This window comes from Ambystoma mexicanum, chromosome 4q (assembly GCF_040938575.1).
Source record: "Ambystoma mexicanum isolate Mex_15411 chromosome 4q, UKY_AmexF1_1, whole genome shotgun sequence".
Classification (NCBI taxonomy): domain Eukaryota; kingdom Metazoa; phylum Chordata; class Amphibia; order Caudata; family Ambystomatidae; genus Ambystoma; species Ambystoma mexicanum.
This window is the reverse complement of record NC_090928.1, coordinates 1,172,079,950-1,172,096,873: the sequence shown is the minus strand read 5'-3', so window position 1 is coordinate 1,172,096,873 and position 16,924 is coordinate 1,172,079,950.

Below are 16,924 nucleotides of genomic sequence, written 5' to 3'. Positions count from 1 at the left end.
GTCCCGTTAGAAGTCATAATGAAATGTGTTCTTGCAGTGTTGCTGTAATATTGGGTGTCCTAATTTTACAGGGGCCATTAACCTGGGGTGAGCTGGTGGGTCGTGGAGCCTAAGAAAGGGCGCCTTTGGGCCCGTGTTTATGGCCGGGGTTTACTGCTGGGTTGTGAATAATTCAGTTGGCAGGCCGTGGCCTTGGGTGCTGCGGGGGAATGTGAATGTTTGAAGCGGCTCCAGCCGAATTGGGGGAGGTGGAGCGGAGCAGCACAGGCCCCTGCTCTTTCGTCTGGTAGGCTTCAATGGGGAGGAAGGGGGGATGGCCTTGCATATGCCCACAAAGGTATTTTCCTCGTGTGTTGCGGATTTAAGTGGAAGAGGCATAAACATTTATATAATATACAATACTCATTGACTATTTTCAAAGCTTATGTTTTCAACATTGTTAGTGCCTTTTACACGGCCATTTCAAATGCGTTACCCATATGCTAGGTATTTAACAACCACAACATTTTGTTACATTTCTATACATGTGCGGTAAGCAAGGTAGTAGTAAGGTTGGTGGAGCACGCAGGGACAACCCGCTAATAAGACTGATGGCAGTGACACATGGTGAGCTTAGACATACATAATGTGCATTTTTCGTGCACCACTTACATGGGCTTCCAATAGGGCTGTATTTGTCTTCCTTTGCACTCTAGCAGCATTAGTTCAGTTATGGCATGGGACCTTGGGGTGCAGTTTTCTCGGCGAAACATATAACATGAAACCACCGGGACACTTTTACCATTTACGCATAGCCACGAGGATGTGGGTACTTCACCCCGAATGTCATATAAGCACACATTCTGCCATCTTCATGGAGGTTACAGTTTTTTAGTCAGAAAGGTCATGGAGAGAAGGGTTTCATCACAAGTAGTTTGCTCATTAGTTTTTGGGGGCTCTGCTTTTGTCAGGGGACCATTTTACAGTTCTTTTCCACCCCGGCCCTGCTGGCCGGGTCATACTGGGAACAGCAATACACTGCGGAAGGTGAAATGTTACAGTGTTGGCATCTAACACTAGCTCATGTCCGTCTGTTCGTGGGAACGGGCTCTCAGCGGATCTGCCAGGGAGCTGTGGCCACAGGGACAAGTGAGACTCTCCAGGGGGGGGGGCTGCGCTGTGGTGCACAGGGCTCAAACCATTTTGATTTCACAAAATGGTTTCCAGGGCCTAGCTAAATACAGCATGTTTGGTCAATGTTTTCAGCCAGTGGTCCACCCACCACCTTTGCCCTGGTGGCAGGGGGAACCCCCGACGAGCCATGGACTTCACAAGGGGGAGGGGCTGCAGGGAAGGGGGGTCTCTTGGACCAATCCTCCCATACAGGATCTGGCCTCCTAGGATACATTATTTATTTATTGAGTGAACAATGTTTCAGTTGGAACCACTTACAACAGAGACAACAGTATTTGGGGCAAACAGGAATCAGGTGCCTTATATTAGAGGGAATGGCAGTGACCAACTGACCCGATGATACATGGGGAATACATGATGCATAGACCAGAAACCGAACAAGACACATGACAGAGAGTTATATTTATACATATAATTTGGATCAGGGTTGCCCAGGGTTAAGTGTAGCTCTTGGCTGTTGAACATGAGGTTCCAGCAGGCTGTTGCAGGAATGCACATTACTCTTTAACTTCCATGTTGCCAAACTAAAAGACCAGTGTTGGGGGTGTCAGTATACAGGCCCTGCAAAGTTGAATATTTGCACTATATTTTTCAGCATGGAGCAATATGGAAGCGAAATCTGATTAGCAGATTAACATAATGTTGTATTAAAAATCAAAATAGCTTAGGCTTGCATGCCATCACAGAGGGCCTTCTGTCACAGTAGATGCCTCTTCCAGCTGATAGGGCTGAGGAAGCCTTAGTTACATGCCAGTCTGTGCTCTGGCACTTTGAAGCATCTCGTGTTCAAGATGGAATTACTGATACCAATCTTGGACACAGACAACCGGACAGACTCAAAGAATATGGCAAAGTACTACTTTATTATCAGCATAAAATGGTGTCCAGTCAAAGTTTCGAAACAAAAGTTTCGAATGACAAAAGTTCTGAAACAAAAGTATCGAAAAAAAAGTTTTCATTGTATTTTTTTAATATTAAAGGGTTTATTTTAAGTTTGTATAGTAAAATAAGTGTTTAAAAAAAACGGTGCTGTGGGGGGGGAACCCCCCATAAAAAAATAATTTAAAAAATCCAAACTTTTCTTTTCAACACTTTTGTTTCGGAACTTTTATCATTCAAAACTGTGACTGTCGAAACAGTCACTATGAACCCATAAAGTAAAGTAGGGCAATCTTGCGAACAGCAAACTGTAATTCACACACACACACACACATTTGATTATACAAAGGATGTATAACTCGATATGCGTCATCTGTGATGTCATCCTACATGGGAAAACTGTAAAACCTATTGAAGGGAGGGATTGGTTAAGGGAACATACATACCTATATATCATGTAAGTATTAACAATATTACTGGATGCCCCTTATCTGGTGGGCATGCCTTGAACCACGGCTAAATACGTATAATACTGATTGTAGCAGAATAATGTCAGCAGATTGGCTTATGCAACATTGTATAGCTTGTTGCTATATAGACCATCTCATTGGTTGGCATACTTTCCCAACCTTGGAACTTTAGCTCGCTAGCAGCACGTAAGCAAAATGGAACCCAGGTGCAGAGAGTAACGTCAGACTACTCCCCACTTTCCCAATTAGTCCTTCAACTCTCATCGGTCCGGCCCTAAGCCAAGGTTTCTCCTTTGTAGTTGACCTCACAGCCTGTTCTTGATTCTGGGACTATTAAAGGAGTGTAGGCACACCATTATTTTCATCTGGAGTGTAATGGATAGCCCTTGTTTTCGACTTCTGAATCACTTGTGAGGGGACCACAAATTTGTCCATTTCAACCTTCTATTTACTGATATTTGATTCAATTGTGCTGGGTGTCATTGCTCCTCTCTGCCTTTAGAGATTTTCTCACTCCACCTTGCATAGGCTTTTTGCATCTTTAATTGTCCTATACTTGGCTCTTGCAGATGTTTTCCTCTTTACTTAATCTAAGAGAAATATGTCTTATGTACATGGCTTATCCTTCGGACTCCTCTTGTACCTTGCAATTATTCTTTGAAGTAGCATCCTTGATCCCAGTCCAACAGACTCCTCTTTATTCCTCACACAAAGCTGTGTTCTCAGTGTCTCCTGACTATGCAGCCCTGGTCTGTCTATGAGGTAGCTTGATTGGTTTCAATACGAGTCCGGCATCCATCTTTCCATCATGGCCGCCCCAGCCACATTTTGTTTACTTCTGCAGTAAGCTCCCATATGTCTCCTTTACCTTGTTTTTCTGAGTATATGTACATATTAGTCAGAAGGTTATGTTATCTTCCTTGCATATATGATTTCTTCATATTCGATTACATGTTTCTCTTGTTACTTCAGTTGCATCTTCATTCCTTAAGTATTTGCATATTGTTTCAGTGCATCTCAGTATCTTTCCTTCATGACGTCACTCTGCTCTCGTCGGATTTCACTTATAGCTCTACGATGTCCAATGGAAGGTGCCGACATCCTTCCAACCTTTCAGTGCGAGGGTACATTCAATATGGTTGTTTGAGTGCATATCGTCTCTCATACACTCAATGTGGTATTGGGATGATACCTGGTGTGCCGATTGGGCTCTTCTGCTGTTCCAGTGTGACAGAGGAGAGGGGGTTGGAGCTAGGGATGATGATTCCACCTGCTCCTCTACAAGTCAATGCAAGATGTTGCCATTATTTCTCTAATCATAATGGCTCTTGAGAGAACTTGCCTACTGGGAAATGTCTTCATTACACTAAAGGTCTGTCTGCCTCAATGGGAAATATATGGGTGAATATACCACCCTCCTTTGTAGACAAAGAGCCCTCCATCCGCTGGTATTGGTGGGTGGAGGATTAAAGAATGTGGGGTGTAGAGAAGTTGATGGAGTCTTGCATCCTTCGGTTTGATGGCAAGAAAGAGGTGTCAGAGGACATGGACTGACATGATGTAATTGAGAGACATCCCAACAGATAAGTGCCTTCTTTGAGCTTGCAGGGTTTGGGCACAACCAACCAAATACCAGGCTTTGCGATAGTTTGACCCTGCCCTACACCTATATGTGCCTCTGAGGAACATTCCAGTTCAGAAATATCTGTGTAGTACAGTGTAGCCCAAGGGGAAATGATTGAGAGTTGAGCGTGCTCTATTTGTCTGGGTCAGTGGAGAGCCTAGCATCCTTATCGAGATGTATTCACTCGCCTGATGGATGCACACCAGGTTTCAGGCGGCTAGTCCATATCCCCATTCATAATGTATTAATCCTGTACAGGGTAAACGGGCAATGTGCAATTGGGAGTTCCATGGGAATAATAATCAGGCAGCTTTTGCAGGTATGCCACATCGATGCAACTTTGCATCCAGGTATGAGGCTTAAAGGGGTTCGCTGTCCTCTAGTCTGTGTTAGCAGTCAGAATGAGAATTTCCTGATGACCTAACTTTGCTTATAGGGACAAGGGTCACAATGCCTGTAAAGGGCTGCCTTGTGAAGAGGATTTTGGGATAAAGCAGCACTTTTGGGGGATTGCTGCCTGAACATCAGTTTTGTTTGGGCCCATTCCTCATTCTTGTTGACTATCTTAGGCCTTTGGCAGACAGTTACCATTCTTTGACTACAGACTGCACACAAGACCAGAAACCATTGCTGCATGTCCATCTGAGCTGCAAGGAAGGAGAGACATTCACTTTCCACATAATCCATCTTGCAACTCACAAGCAGTTAAGATGTGTGCATTTAGCAATTTCATCTTCAGATCACAATGCCATTTTAGAAGCCTGGCACTTTTGGAAGCCCGGGCTTTGAAAATGAAATATCCCTTTATGTATCCGGTCTCTGTCTTTTGCAAATGTATTTCTTTTTCTAGCCTGTATTTTAAGTGTTGGTGTGGTTTGGTTGAACTGTTCTACCTCTTGCTACTGTGCTCCGACTTTGAATGTGTTCAATATTCCTGGTTCTGATTAGCGGAGGGGGATGTGCTATGTTGAGCTTTCTGCTTCCCTTCCATTGCCTGCGTGCATGGTGATGTCATTAGAGTTCTAGTTCTAGAGTTGTAGTGTAGAATAGGCTCCGTATTCTATGTATGACAGTTGGAGAGAGGCTGGTTGAGAGTGAGGGTGTGCCGGTGGTTGGCCTTACCCTTACCTGTGTCCTGTCCAGTGCATCTTTTGGGCTGAACTATCCTGTTGTCAAGTTATCTTTCAAAATTTAGAGCATGATTTAAGAAAACAACAAAACCAGTTTCACAGTTTTCAGCCCATTCATTTTCCCTTAGAGAAAAAGTGCAGTTTTTCAACAGCCGTAGCGTGATAACCACTGGGCAGATTTGGACCAGATAAGAAACAACCTGGGGACAAAGTATTGACTTAAATGCATTGACTGGTTTGGGGTAAATCTACCCAGTCGATTTATTTGACAGGGAAGGGGTGCCCCCTGCTACTTGAAACCTTTATGTCAGCATTGTTGCTTTTTACAGCAGCGAGGCTGAGCAGGGATGATAGGTTTTGACTTGCTGGATGGATCGGGATGAAATTTCCCAAACAAGCAGATTATCTAGAGCACAACTAAAATGGACATTTTGGGAACGATTCATTCGAAAATTAAAATGTTACAAAGAAAGCATTCAAACGCTGTTTCCAGCCTACTCTCATTCATTTTTCCATAGAGAAAAAGTGCAGTTTTTGAACAGGCATATTGTGAAAACCGCTTGGCAAATTTGGACCCAATGCGAAACAATTTAGGCACAAAGCGTTGACTTAATTTCCTTGACTGGTTTGGGGTAAACCCATCCAGTAGTTTTTAAAATATTCAACAGAGAACAAGGTGTCTACTACGCCTTAAAGTCTTTATATTGGTATTGGTGGTTTGCAGCAGAGAGGCTGAGAGAGGCTGATCATTTTTGATTTGCTGGATGGATTTGGATGAGATTATCAAGGTCCCCCAAACTAGACATTTTGGGAATGATTCATTAAAAATGAAAAGGTTATTAGGAATGGTGTTAATAGTGTATAGTGGCCACTTAGTGGGTACAAAAGAAACATACTGGCCAAAGGCCGAGACCACTGGCCATGGGCTAGTGGCCAGTAAAAAAACTATGGTATAACAAAACCCTTGAAATTCACTGAAAACCCTTTAGTTAAAGTGAAGTTAGGTTGACCAGATTTAATGCAACAAAACCTTTGAAATTCAGCATATGTGTGAAGTCATGGCCAGCTTAACTCGTCGCGTTCCCGTTGCAGAGCCCATGATCACATACATTTTATGAGAGAAGGGATTCACAATGACGTACACAATGGCATTATGGGGGACATGGCATTATGGGGGACATCAATTGGAACACGCTGATCTGAGCTGGTCATGACTTTCCACATCCGCTGAATTTCAAGGCTTTTGTTGCAATGGGATCAGCCCTCTAATCTCTATGACTGCTTGCTGCATATTCCTTCACATCAGTGGAACTCCCTCCATGACTGCTCTTCCTAGCTAACAGTGGCAGAGTATACAACAGTGTACCTGGTCTCACACTATCTCTTTCCCATGTCTCTCTGTTGGCATGCATCATAGACTTTTACTCTATGGGAAAATGAATGGACTAGGCCGAAACAGCGTTTTCTTTCTTTCTTAATAACTTCATAACTTTTTTTATTTTGTAGCCGATTTTTTCAAAAATCTCCTGTTTGTTGGGGGATGGGGCGACTGCTTGTCGTGGTTGCCTTATGGAGCTCAATTGGTTCACACACAGACCAGCTGTGGAGCCTCAGGAGTAAATCCAGGAAGTTTTATTATACATATTTATATGTGTACAGTTCCAGTTACTTGTAGATACATTACAGGACACAGATCATGCAGTACACCCACCAGCCATCCTCACATCACCAGCTCACGCCCCTAACAGACACACATGGAACACTCAATTGCAACACACATGGAACACTCAATTGCAACACCCACTCAACCTTCGCCTGAGCTGCCAGTCATAACACTCTCCAACATTCTACCAGCATGCATCCATGGCCAGCAGGACAAGACAAGACTAGACTTAGATTACAACACTGCTGCACCATAATATATGTATATATACATTCAATGAAAAGACATTGTTAAAGGGATGTTATGGTTAAGTTGCACTTATAAAAAGCTATGAAATTCAATGAAAAAACTTTGTTAGAGTGGCGTTATGGTTCCAAGTAAAACCGAAAACCCCCCAGGAATTTGCCAGTTATGGTAAGCTAAGCAAACATAACTCGCGCCACCACCGTACACTGCTCAGACAAACACCCAGCACATGAAAAATGACATCACAACGGCCATAGATGACATCACTGATAACATTCTCAAGGCATGTGGATTGTGGGTCACTCATTGCTGCGAGGTTGGGAAATGAATCCAGCATCCAATCCCAATATCGTGCCCCACTATGGTTGCAAATAAGGGTGAGTAATGATTTCAAGGTGTGGTCTGGTGACCACATGGGCACCAGGTTCAGCTTAGTTGGTAATTATCTACAGATTAGCATTGTCTCAGAGTGTATGCAGCGATAGTCACAGCGATCTGCTAATGCAATCTAGTGCAGCACTTCAGGCAGTTGCCACAGACAGAATTTTCGCCACAGGCAGAATTTATTTTCCCATTCAGACTTATCCTGATTTTGAAAACCTTCACCACATCGCCAGTCCCTGCTGGCCATGCCCACTTTAACCCCATTGCCAGTCCTTCGGGGTCATCGCCAGTAGCCAGATTATCCGAGTCATGGCCTTTGGAAATGACTCGGCTAATCTGACCACTGCCCATGTCCACCGGCCATACCTCAGTCACCAAAGGTATATCACTATTTTTTGTACCTACATTATTTATGACACTTTTCAAAAAATAAAACAGACACAATTTCAAAATCATGCTTTCAGGTCCTTGCCAACGCTCCTTGCACAACTTTTCTGGAAATCCGTCCATGCTTTATTTTTTGAAAAGTGTCAAAATGTACGTACATAAAATAGTGATGTAACTTAGCTCCCAGTTGACAGAATCCACTCAGACTTTGCAGAAAAATTCAAGGTTGGTTCTATAATCTTTCTAAAATCTTTTGTGCACATTCGTCAAACGGCATCAATGGTTATAAGCCATCTACAAATGTTGAAACCTCACTCTTATTTTGCTCCCTTTTCACCAAAATCCCACCAATTTAGCAAAAAACATTCAAATCCGGGTCTTAAATCGTTTTGCAAATGTTTGTACAGATTCATGAAACGACACCAAATTTATAAGACTTTCAAATATTTTGGTACCCCCCTCTAATTTGGCAAAACAGCACCAAACTTTGTAGAACCATTCAAGGTCACGTCTAGAATGATATCACAAGGTTTCAGGTGGTTTCATTGAGTGGCGCCATAGTTATAGACCATTCAAAAACGGCTTTTCACCAAACCTGTAATACAAAAATATGTATGGATGCCCCCGAACAGCTGAGATGTTTGTTTACATTAAGGGAATGTTACTGAATTAGTTGCAAACTTTGAAAGTGGAAAACTACCATTTATTTGGCTTTTGATGGCCATATCCATCCCACCCCCTTATCATCCGGCACCTCCCCAGAGATTGTTTCATTAGTTTGACGAGTGCAATGTTGTGTTTTTTAATATGTTTTACTGCAATGTCCGTGGACTACGGGCGCAGTTAGTGAACTAACATGGCAACCGTTTCAAAATATCTGACGCAGCTCACATGTTTCACCTCCCAGTCCACAGACATCACAACAGCACCTGGGCCAATCTGAGGCCCGTCCGTGGATCAAACAGGGAAGTGAGCCAGCGGACCGAACCCAGAAATCACAAATTATTTGGGAGCTACTTTTTGGCCTTTTAAAAAAAATGATGAACGGGTTTACAACAAATTTGGTGAAAATCTGTCCATCGGTTTGGGCTGTAGGCATGAGCAAAACATCTTTTCCATTGTGTCTATGAGGAAAACCACACATTTGGGACTCCCCATAACTTTGCCCCCCTGGGCAAAAACTCACCAAACTTCTCAGAATCAATCCGAGGGGGCCATATACCTTTTTGCAAAGTTTGGTCAGGATTCATCCAGGGGGCTGGGGGTGAAGTTATAAGCCTCTCAAAAAGTGCTTGTCCTCTGGGTTGAGCAACTTAACCATAACTACACATATATATATAGAAAGAGAGAGACAGGGAGACATAGAGAGAGAGAGAAAGAGAGAGAGAGAGAGAGAGAGGGAGGGAGAGAGTGAGAGAGGGAGAGGGAGAGAGAGAGAGATAGAGTGAGAGAGCGATAAAGAGATAAAGAGATTTAGATTGACAGTGTCAAAGACAGAAAGTGAAATGGGACTTGTCTGCTTGTCTGCACAAGGGCAGAGGTAGGAGTGCAGGTTGGACACAAGGTTGATCTCCCTTATAAGGCCCACTCTTTCCTTTCCCCTGACTAATTGCATCACCTCTAAGATCTCCTATCACTTTACACTACACAAACAAATCCCCCACAGATGGCCTCCACAGGCCTAGCCATTAGCAAATCAACACTTATCGAGCCCTGACTAAGCTTTCATCTTTATCCTTATCAAACTCCCTAACATCAGCCCAAAGTGCTGTGGCCTAACAGATCCTGGGCTCGCCTCTTTGGATAACATACTCCCATATATCGGCACCAAACTCATAGAAGTAGAACGCCACTAAGGGCACCAGTACCTTTGACCTACAGCAATGAACAGCATAGGTATCGCATCTGTCTCTCCTGGTATCCCACTAACATCCTCCCTCCCTCTTTTCCCACAGAACAACAGACAGCGAGGCCAACAAACATGGTAGAAGGGCACTATATAAGACCACTTTACAGTACATGGAGTACAATGTTCACTAATGTTCTCTTCTCCCTCTGACGCCATGCTAATTTGGTATATTGACATTCCCAATAAGTTGCTCATATATTTGCCTGACTGTATGTTGACATCAGACCTCTCTTGCTGGTATACAGCAGTCATGTTTTAGATATCTTAACAATTAATAAGGTTTGTAAAATATTAAAACATTGGTTTGCAGAGTCTTCAAAGAACGCTTTTAACGTTCTAAGCCGATTCTCCAAAAATCTTCTGATTGAAAGTACTCATTTTATGGTCACTATCTCCAAAGAAAGGTTTTTCATTGGTGAAAGTTTGCATTTTTTTGTGAAAAGTAGCATTAAGGGCTGTCAATGATCCCCGCCTTCCTCTCTGTTATCACTTCCCACCCCTTTCCTTCTCCATCATTCCAAGACTCTTTTACCCCTGTTGATGAGAAAGGGGAGGACACAAAAAAGAAGACAAACTAATCATCCACCACTGGTAGGAAACCATGGAATCAAGCACAAGCACCAATCTCCATCAGCCCTCCCGTGGGTTTTCCGATTTGATGAATTATTGAGTGACCCCCAACACCCCAAACCTCCAGTCTTCTTGCTGGATGCCCTTAAGTGCTTTGACTGCTCTCACCTCCTCAATCATGGATGACTTCTTTCAATGGTCAACTCGCAGCTTGACAGAAGCCCTTATTTCCATCTTTGCCCACTCTCTCCTGTTCTCCTGTAGCTCTTTTCTTTCTTGTGTCTGATGACCACAATCTGTAGAAATGGGGTTACTCTTCTGGGCAGAGCTCCCTGATGGCTGCACTCCTGGTCAGTCTGTGTCAGGGTAGTAGCCTGCTGGTTTGACAGAGTCTTTGGGTCATGAAGTATTCTTGAAGCTCCTCAGGTCAAGTGGTTGCTGCACTCTAATGCTACACAGCAATCCATAGGGAATGCTGACTTTCTATAAACAGTTGTTTTGTAGCCAATAAGTAAAACGTAATGGGCTGCACCAAATGGTAAGATTTCACTGGTCTCAGAACGGCAGTTGTTGGTGTACTGTGGTGCATTCAAAGCACGGTGCAGGGTATTTTCTGGGAGATGAAGGCTGGAGTAAAGGAAGGTAAGGTGCTTGCAGCTCTTGTCAGAAGCCCTACATGTTTGTTACATTGGTTAAGTCTCCTTGACTCATATACTCTCCCACCAGCCTTCACAGCACTCATCCACAAGCCAGTTCTACAGGGGTGTTGCTAGATCTGGAAAAGATCTGGGGCTACGCTAATGTTAGGACTGTCAGGACTCTGGGCTAGGTAGCCTTTTGGTTGTAGACCCTGAACTTCTATCCAGGGTTACAACCAAAAGACCCAGGGCTATATCCCCTTCAGCCACCCCCCTAGCAACGCCTCTTGTTCTACATGGGTCACTAGCAGGGATTTAGCCACCTCTACTTATATTCGTACTGGCTAAAATGCACACACGCATTCCAAATTCCTCTGCCCAATCTCTCATACCTCGTACTTCAGTCTTCCAAGGGTGTTCACCTACAGCGCTTTGAGGCCATAAAAATGGGAAAAGGAGTAATATAAATGCCATATTATATATTACATTTAGCCGTAGGGTGGGGAAAAAGTTCCAAAGGTTATATATTTGTACTTCTGGGCCCTTACAGCAGATTTAGATAATGTTTCAACACGTAGCCTGAGCTATCCTTGTCTTTAAATCAAATTTGATGAGAAAAACAAGAAGTATCTGAATAACATTCTGTGCCAAGAATGTATACTTGAAGTTAAGATTAAGGATTTTACCTCCTACCCCTTTCTTCTATTTTTTTATTTTTTTATTTATTTGTGTTTTTGGGTATATTGCAAAACCTTTTACACAATACGACAAAAATGCATAAATCAATATATATAAAAAAATATCTCTCTATATCTTAATCAATATAAATACTAAACTTATAAAAAAATATAACCACCAGTTAATATTCAATTTTTAAGAACTCTAAAAATATTAATATATCTAAAATTAAACTTGTATATGTTCCTCTAAAAATCATCGTCCAAGTTATGTCCATTGTGAGGTTAGAATAATCTTTAAAATGTTTCTTTAAAAAGGTGTTTCTCACTGTGATTAGCTTAGTACATCCTAATATCAAGTGTCTAAGGGATTCAGTTTCTTTATCACAAAACCGACAGAAATTAGACAACAGGTTTCCGTTATCTCTTCATGCTGTAACTTCTCTTGTTTTCCACAGATTCAGATGCAATCATAAAAAAGTTTGTTCGACTGTGATGACAGAGACAATACTGTAAATATCGTGGGATCAATTTCATGGCTTTTATTTCAAACCGACCCCTTGTAAAGGTTTTGATTGTATTGCATTCTTCGATTGTGTTACACCAATCAGCTTTCCATAGTTTTAGCTTCATTGCCTCTGCCTCTTTCACATCCAGCTGGTCTGATCATGGAGCGCTTTAAATAGGAAAGAATGAATGCATTTTTATCTATATTCCTCCTATATTATAGACCCTGTGTAAAATGGCTGAAGCCAATTTGTAAGGTAACAGGAGGTTTGGCCGTGGAAGAATTGGTCAAAGCCGATTTCATCAAATCATTCAAAACGTTTTTTGCTGAAAATATATGTGGCAGGAGGTTTAAGTGAATAACTAAGGTGGGGGTTATGGGAAGGAATGCAGGGGGTTTCCCCCCGCATATATTTGCGGCACAGTAAACAAAAATATAACAAAATAGATTAAATAGTTTTCGACCAAAGAAATGAGGGCAGGTCACATAGGAGCATTTGTAATGCTTACCAAGTAAAAACCTGTTCTTCAGCTTTTAGTCTTTCTTCTATGTCTGGGGACAGTTAGGCGTTGTTTGTGGTTTCGCGCGTGGAAAACTAGGGTGGGATTCATGTGGTTCCTCAAATGCAATAGGGATCCATTTGCTCAGTCATTATGAGGACAAGATTGCGCACACCATAAGCATTTAGTTCAATGTTTATGTGAGATTTGTTTTAATTTCATGTTTTTATCAAATATTTATATCTATGTTGAGTAATGTTTTAAATCATTCTCTGTATAAATCTGTTTTATTTATATTTTTCAAAATATGGGATTTTTATGGGGATATCTAGCACAATTACGATGTATTATGTTTTATGGGTCTATTTTAAGGGATTAATGCAAATGAGTTGTTCATTGTTGTTTTCTTATTGATGCTTTTATGAAGTCTGATTAACTGATTGAATGGAACTGCACACAGGCATTACTGCACGGCATGCCACCAAACTGCAGTGATAAATTCTGGAGAGGTTGAGGGGCACTGGTACTGAACACCGGCTTGGCTGCACGGCATGCCAGCAAACCACAGCGATAAATGCTGGCGAGGTTGATGGGCACTGGTACTGGACACCGGCATGGCTGCACGGCATGCCAGTAAACTGCAGCAATAAAAGCTGATGAGGTTGAGGGGGACTGGTACTGCACAGCGGCATGGCTGCACGGCATGCCAGCAAACCACAGCGATAAATGCTGGCGAGGTTGATGGGCACTTGTACTGGACACCGGCGTGGCTGCCCGGCATGCCAGTAAACTGCAGCAATAAAAGCTGATGAGGTTGAGGGGGACTGGTACTGCACAGCGGCATGGCTGCACGGCATGCCAGCAAACCACAGCGATACATGCTGGCGAGGTTGAGGGTCACTGGTACTGCATTTGGCCAGGGTAAAGTGAATATGATGCCTGTGCGCCACCCAGTATCCGATGGCAAGGTTTATAAGTTCAAGTTGTCCTTGCTGCAGTAACCTAACAGGGACTGATATTCACTTTTAAGTCAGTGAAAGTGTAAAGAAAACTCTGTTGGGGTAGTTAGGTCTATTGCTGTGCTAGGAAGTAACAAAATTGGTATAGTTTGGGAATATGATATGATATGATATGATATGGCATTTATAACGTGCATATGCACAAGTATTTCAAGGCGCGAAGAGGCAAGGGAGGGGAAACAAAGGGAGGACAAACAACGATCCTACTAGGCCAGGTGTCATTCAGATCGCGCAAGTGCATGGGAAGGGGGAAGGGGGAAAGTGCGGGGGGAAGGGACAGTGCAGTACATGGGCATAGAATAAAAACAATAAGTAAAAGTAACGGCCAGCAGGTGGCAAGTGCAGGCAACAGGTGCTAAGAGCTGGTAGTGGGACTGTAGGGATACAGAAACAGTCCTCAAGTGCAGGGGTTGCCAGGCAGGCAGTGCTGGTGTGCGTGAACTGGCGGGGTGGGGGGAGGGGCTGGGCCAGAGAACAGAGGGTGGCCAGGTACCCAGTGCAGATTCAATTTCAGCCAGGAGGTCAGCAGGGGAGAGGAGGAGAAAAGGCAGAAGCAAAGAGAAAGGTATTTAGGTGCTTCGGGAACCAGAGATGGTTCTCCTCATTGTTTATTAGTTTTTCCATATAAACAAAGTATGAGAGTTTATGAGAGGTTCCATAAGGAAGATTGGGTACTATGATGCAGTTCCCTATAGGCCAACATAGACCTGTTGGTTGCACGTGCTTATGTTTCACCCTTTATCGGGCTTTCTCAAGGAAACAGTCGAGATTGGTGTATAAATTATAGTATTTGGCTCATTGGTTGGGATTATGTTATGCAATCATTTCATTCAATATGTTGGTTTACAAACTGTTGATTTGGTACATCGCATAGCACATAGATCCAGTACATCCCTGTCAGTTTAGCAATGACTGATTATGTACACGTCATGATACATTAGTCGTGCATTCCATTGTGTCCACTCTATTGGTTTAGTACATATCATTATGTTCTTAAGTCACACCCATATAGTTGTTAACACTGATTTACGATACAGTGTCATATATGAATTTGTTGAAGGAGGAAAGCATAGAGGGAGAAGGAGAGAAACAAACCCGGAGAGTTAGGGAGGTAAGGAATGGTCCATGTAATACATTTTCATTAATCAAGCTTAGCTTGTGTCTATTGTCACTGGTCCTGCACACTGGAAAGTCTGCACGGCATACCAGCAAACCACAGCGATAAATGCTGGCAAGGTTGAAGGGCACCAGTACTGCGAACTGGCTTGGCTGTACGAGCTGCCAGCAAACCACAGCGATAAATGATGGCAAGGTTGATGGGCACTGATACTGGACACCAGCGTGGCAAACCACAGCGTGGCAAACCACAGCGATAAAAACTGATGAGGTTGAGGGGCATTGGTACTTAACAGAGGCATGGCTACACTTCATGCCAGCAAACCGTAGCAATGAATTCTGGTGAGGTTTAGGGTCACTGGTACTGCAAACCGGCATGGCTGCACGGCATGCCAGCAAACCACAGCGATACATGCTGGCAAGGTTGAGGGGCACTGATACTGGACATCGGCTTGGCTGCACGGCCTGCCCGCAAACCACAGCGATAAAAGCTGATGAGGTGGAGGGGCATTGGCACTGCACTGCGACATGGTTGCACGGCATGCCGGCAAACCGCAGCGATGAATTCTGGCGAGCTTTAGGGTCAGTGGTACTGCGAACCGGCATGGCTGCATGGCATGCCAGCAAACCACAGCGATACATGCTGGCAAGGTTGAGGGGCACTGGTACTGTACACCGATTGGCTGCACGGCATGCCAGCAAACCGCAGCGATAAAAGCTGATGAGGTTGAGGAGCATTGGTACTGCACAGCGATATGGTGGCACGGCATGCCGGAAAACCGCAGCGATGAATTCTGGCAAGGTTGACGGTCACTGGTACTGCACACGTGCATGGCTGCACGGCATGCCAGCAAACCACAGCGATAAATGCGTGCTGACATATTCCTTGCAAAGGATATGGTAATGTTATCAATTAACTTAGCTTGGGACATGATCTGCTAACGTTATCAGTTAGCACCTCCTGAGGAGTAATGCTTGGTTTATGTTTTGTTTTAATTGAATCAGGGGTCAAGTCCTAAAAAAGAAAAATGAGGGGAACTCATTAACATACCAATTGAATGTAGCGTAGGCAGAAATTAGCATATCAAGGTGCCCTCTGAAAAAAGTAGGAGGACTCCTGAATAAAGTGTACCCTCGACTTGAGCCCTGAACTAAATGTGGTCTGAGAAAGCCGCCCCGATGTAGTATTGAAGGTTTAAGTGGAGCGGGGTCTGCTAAAGTTATCCGCTAACTCGCACAAAGTGTAGTGTCTGTCTGCTGGAAATATTGAACCAATTAATGGATAACAAACGTAATTATAGAGTTTATTTCACATATGGCGACTGTGCCAGCCTTAGGATGGCATTATGGGGTCATTGGAGATGGCATTTGTCATTTGGTGACTTACAAAGTACATGAAGATATGTATGGGGCACCTAGGGCTGTTCTTTGATGGCAGCACATGCACATGTTTGGTTATACCTTAGTATATGGTGGCTGTACAACGCATAGGATGGCACATTTGGGTATTTGAATATGTATTTGGCATATGGCAGCCAAAACCAATCTATTGACTTTGCCAATGCTTGAAAGGATAAAATATACCAGAAATGCGTGTGTAGTGCAGGAGCACTGTTTTCCTTGCTTTGCATTACAATGTGGGCTGGGGTCTGAAAATGCCCCTGCCCACTGTAAGCAGTCAGGGGCACCGTGGGCGGGCATGCTGGCACGCATGCCTTTCAGTACAGGTGATGTGCTCCGAGATGCACTTTTCTCATCCTGAAAACGCACAATTGACCCAATGTGGCATGTTGGCTAAAATACAAGCACTGGGGCATTTGGGCATTTAATGCATGTCGTATGACTCGGTCCACACACTGTATGTTTCCTACACGAGTGAACGCTTGGCACATACAAGTAAGGAACATATTTCCTAACCCAAACTCTGTGTGTTTCGACACAAAACTGTCATAAAGGCATGTCTAGTTGCTACTTTCTGTGAACCTTTTTGGGGAACTCCCGCCCTGTTTAGTTTGGGCTATTAGGTGATGC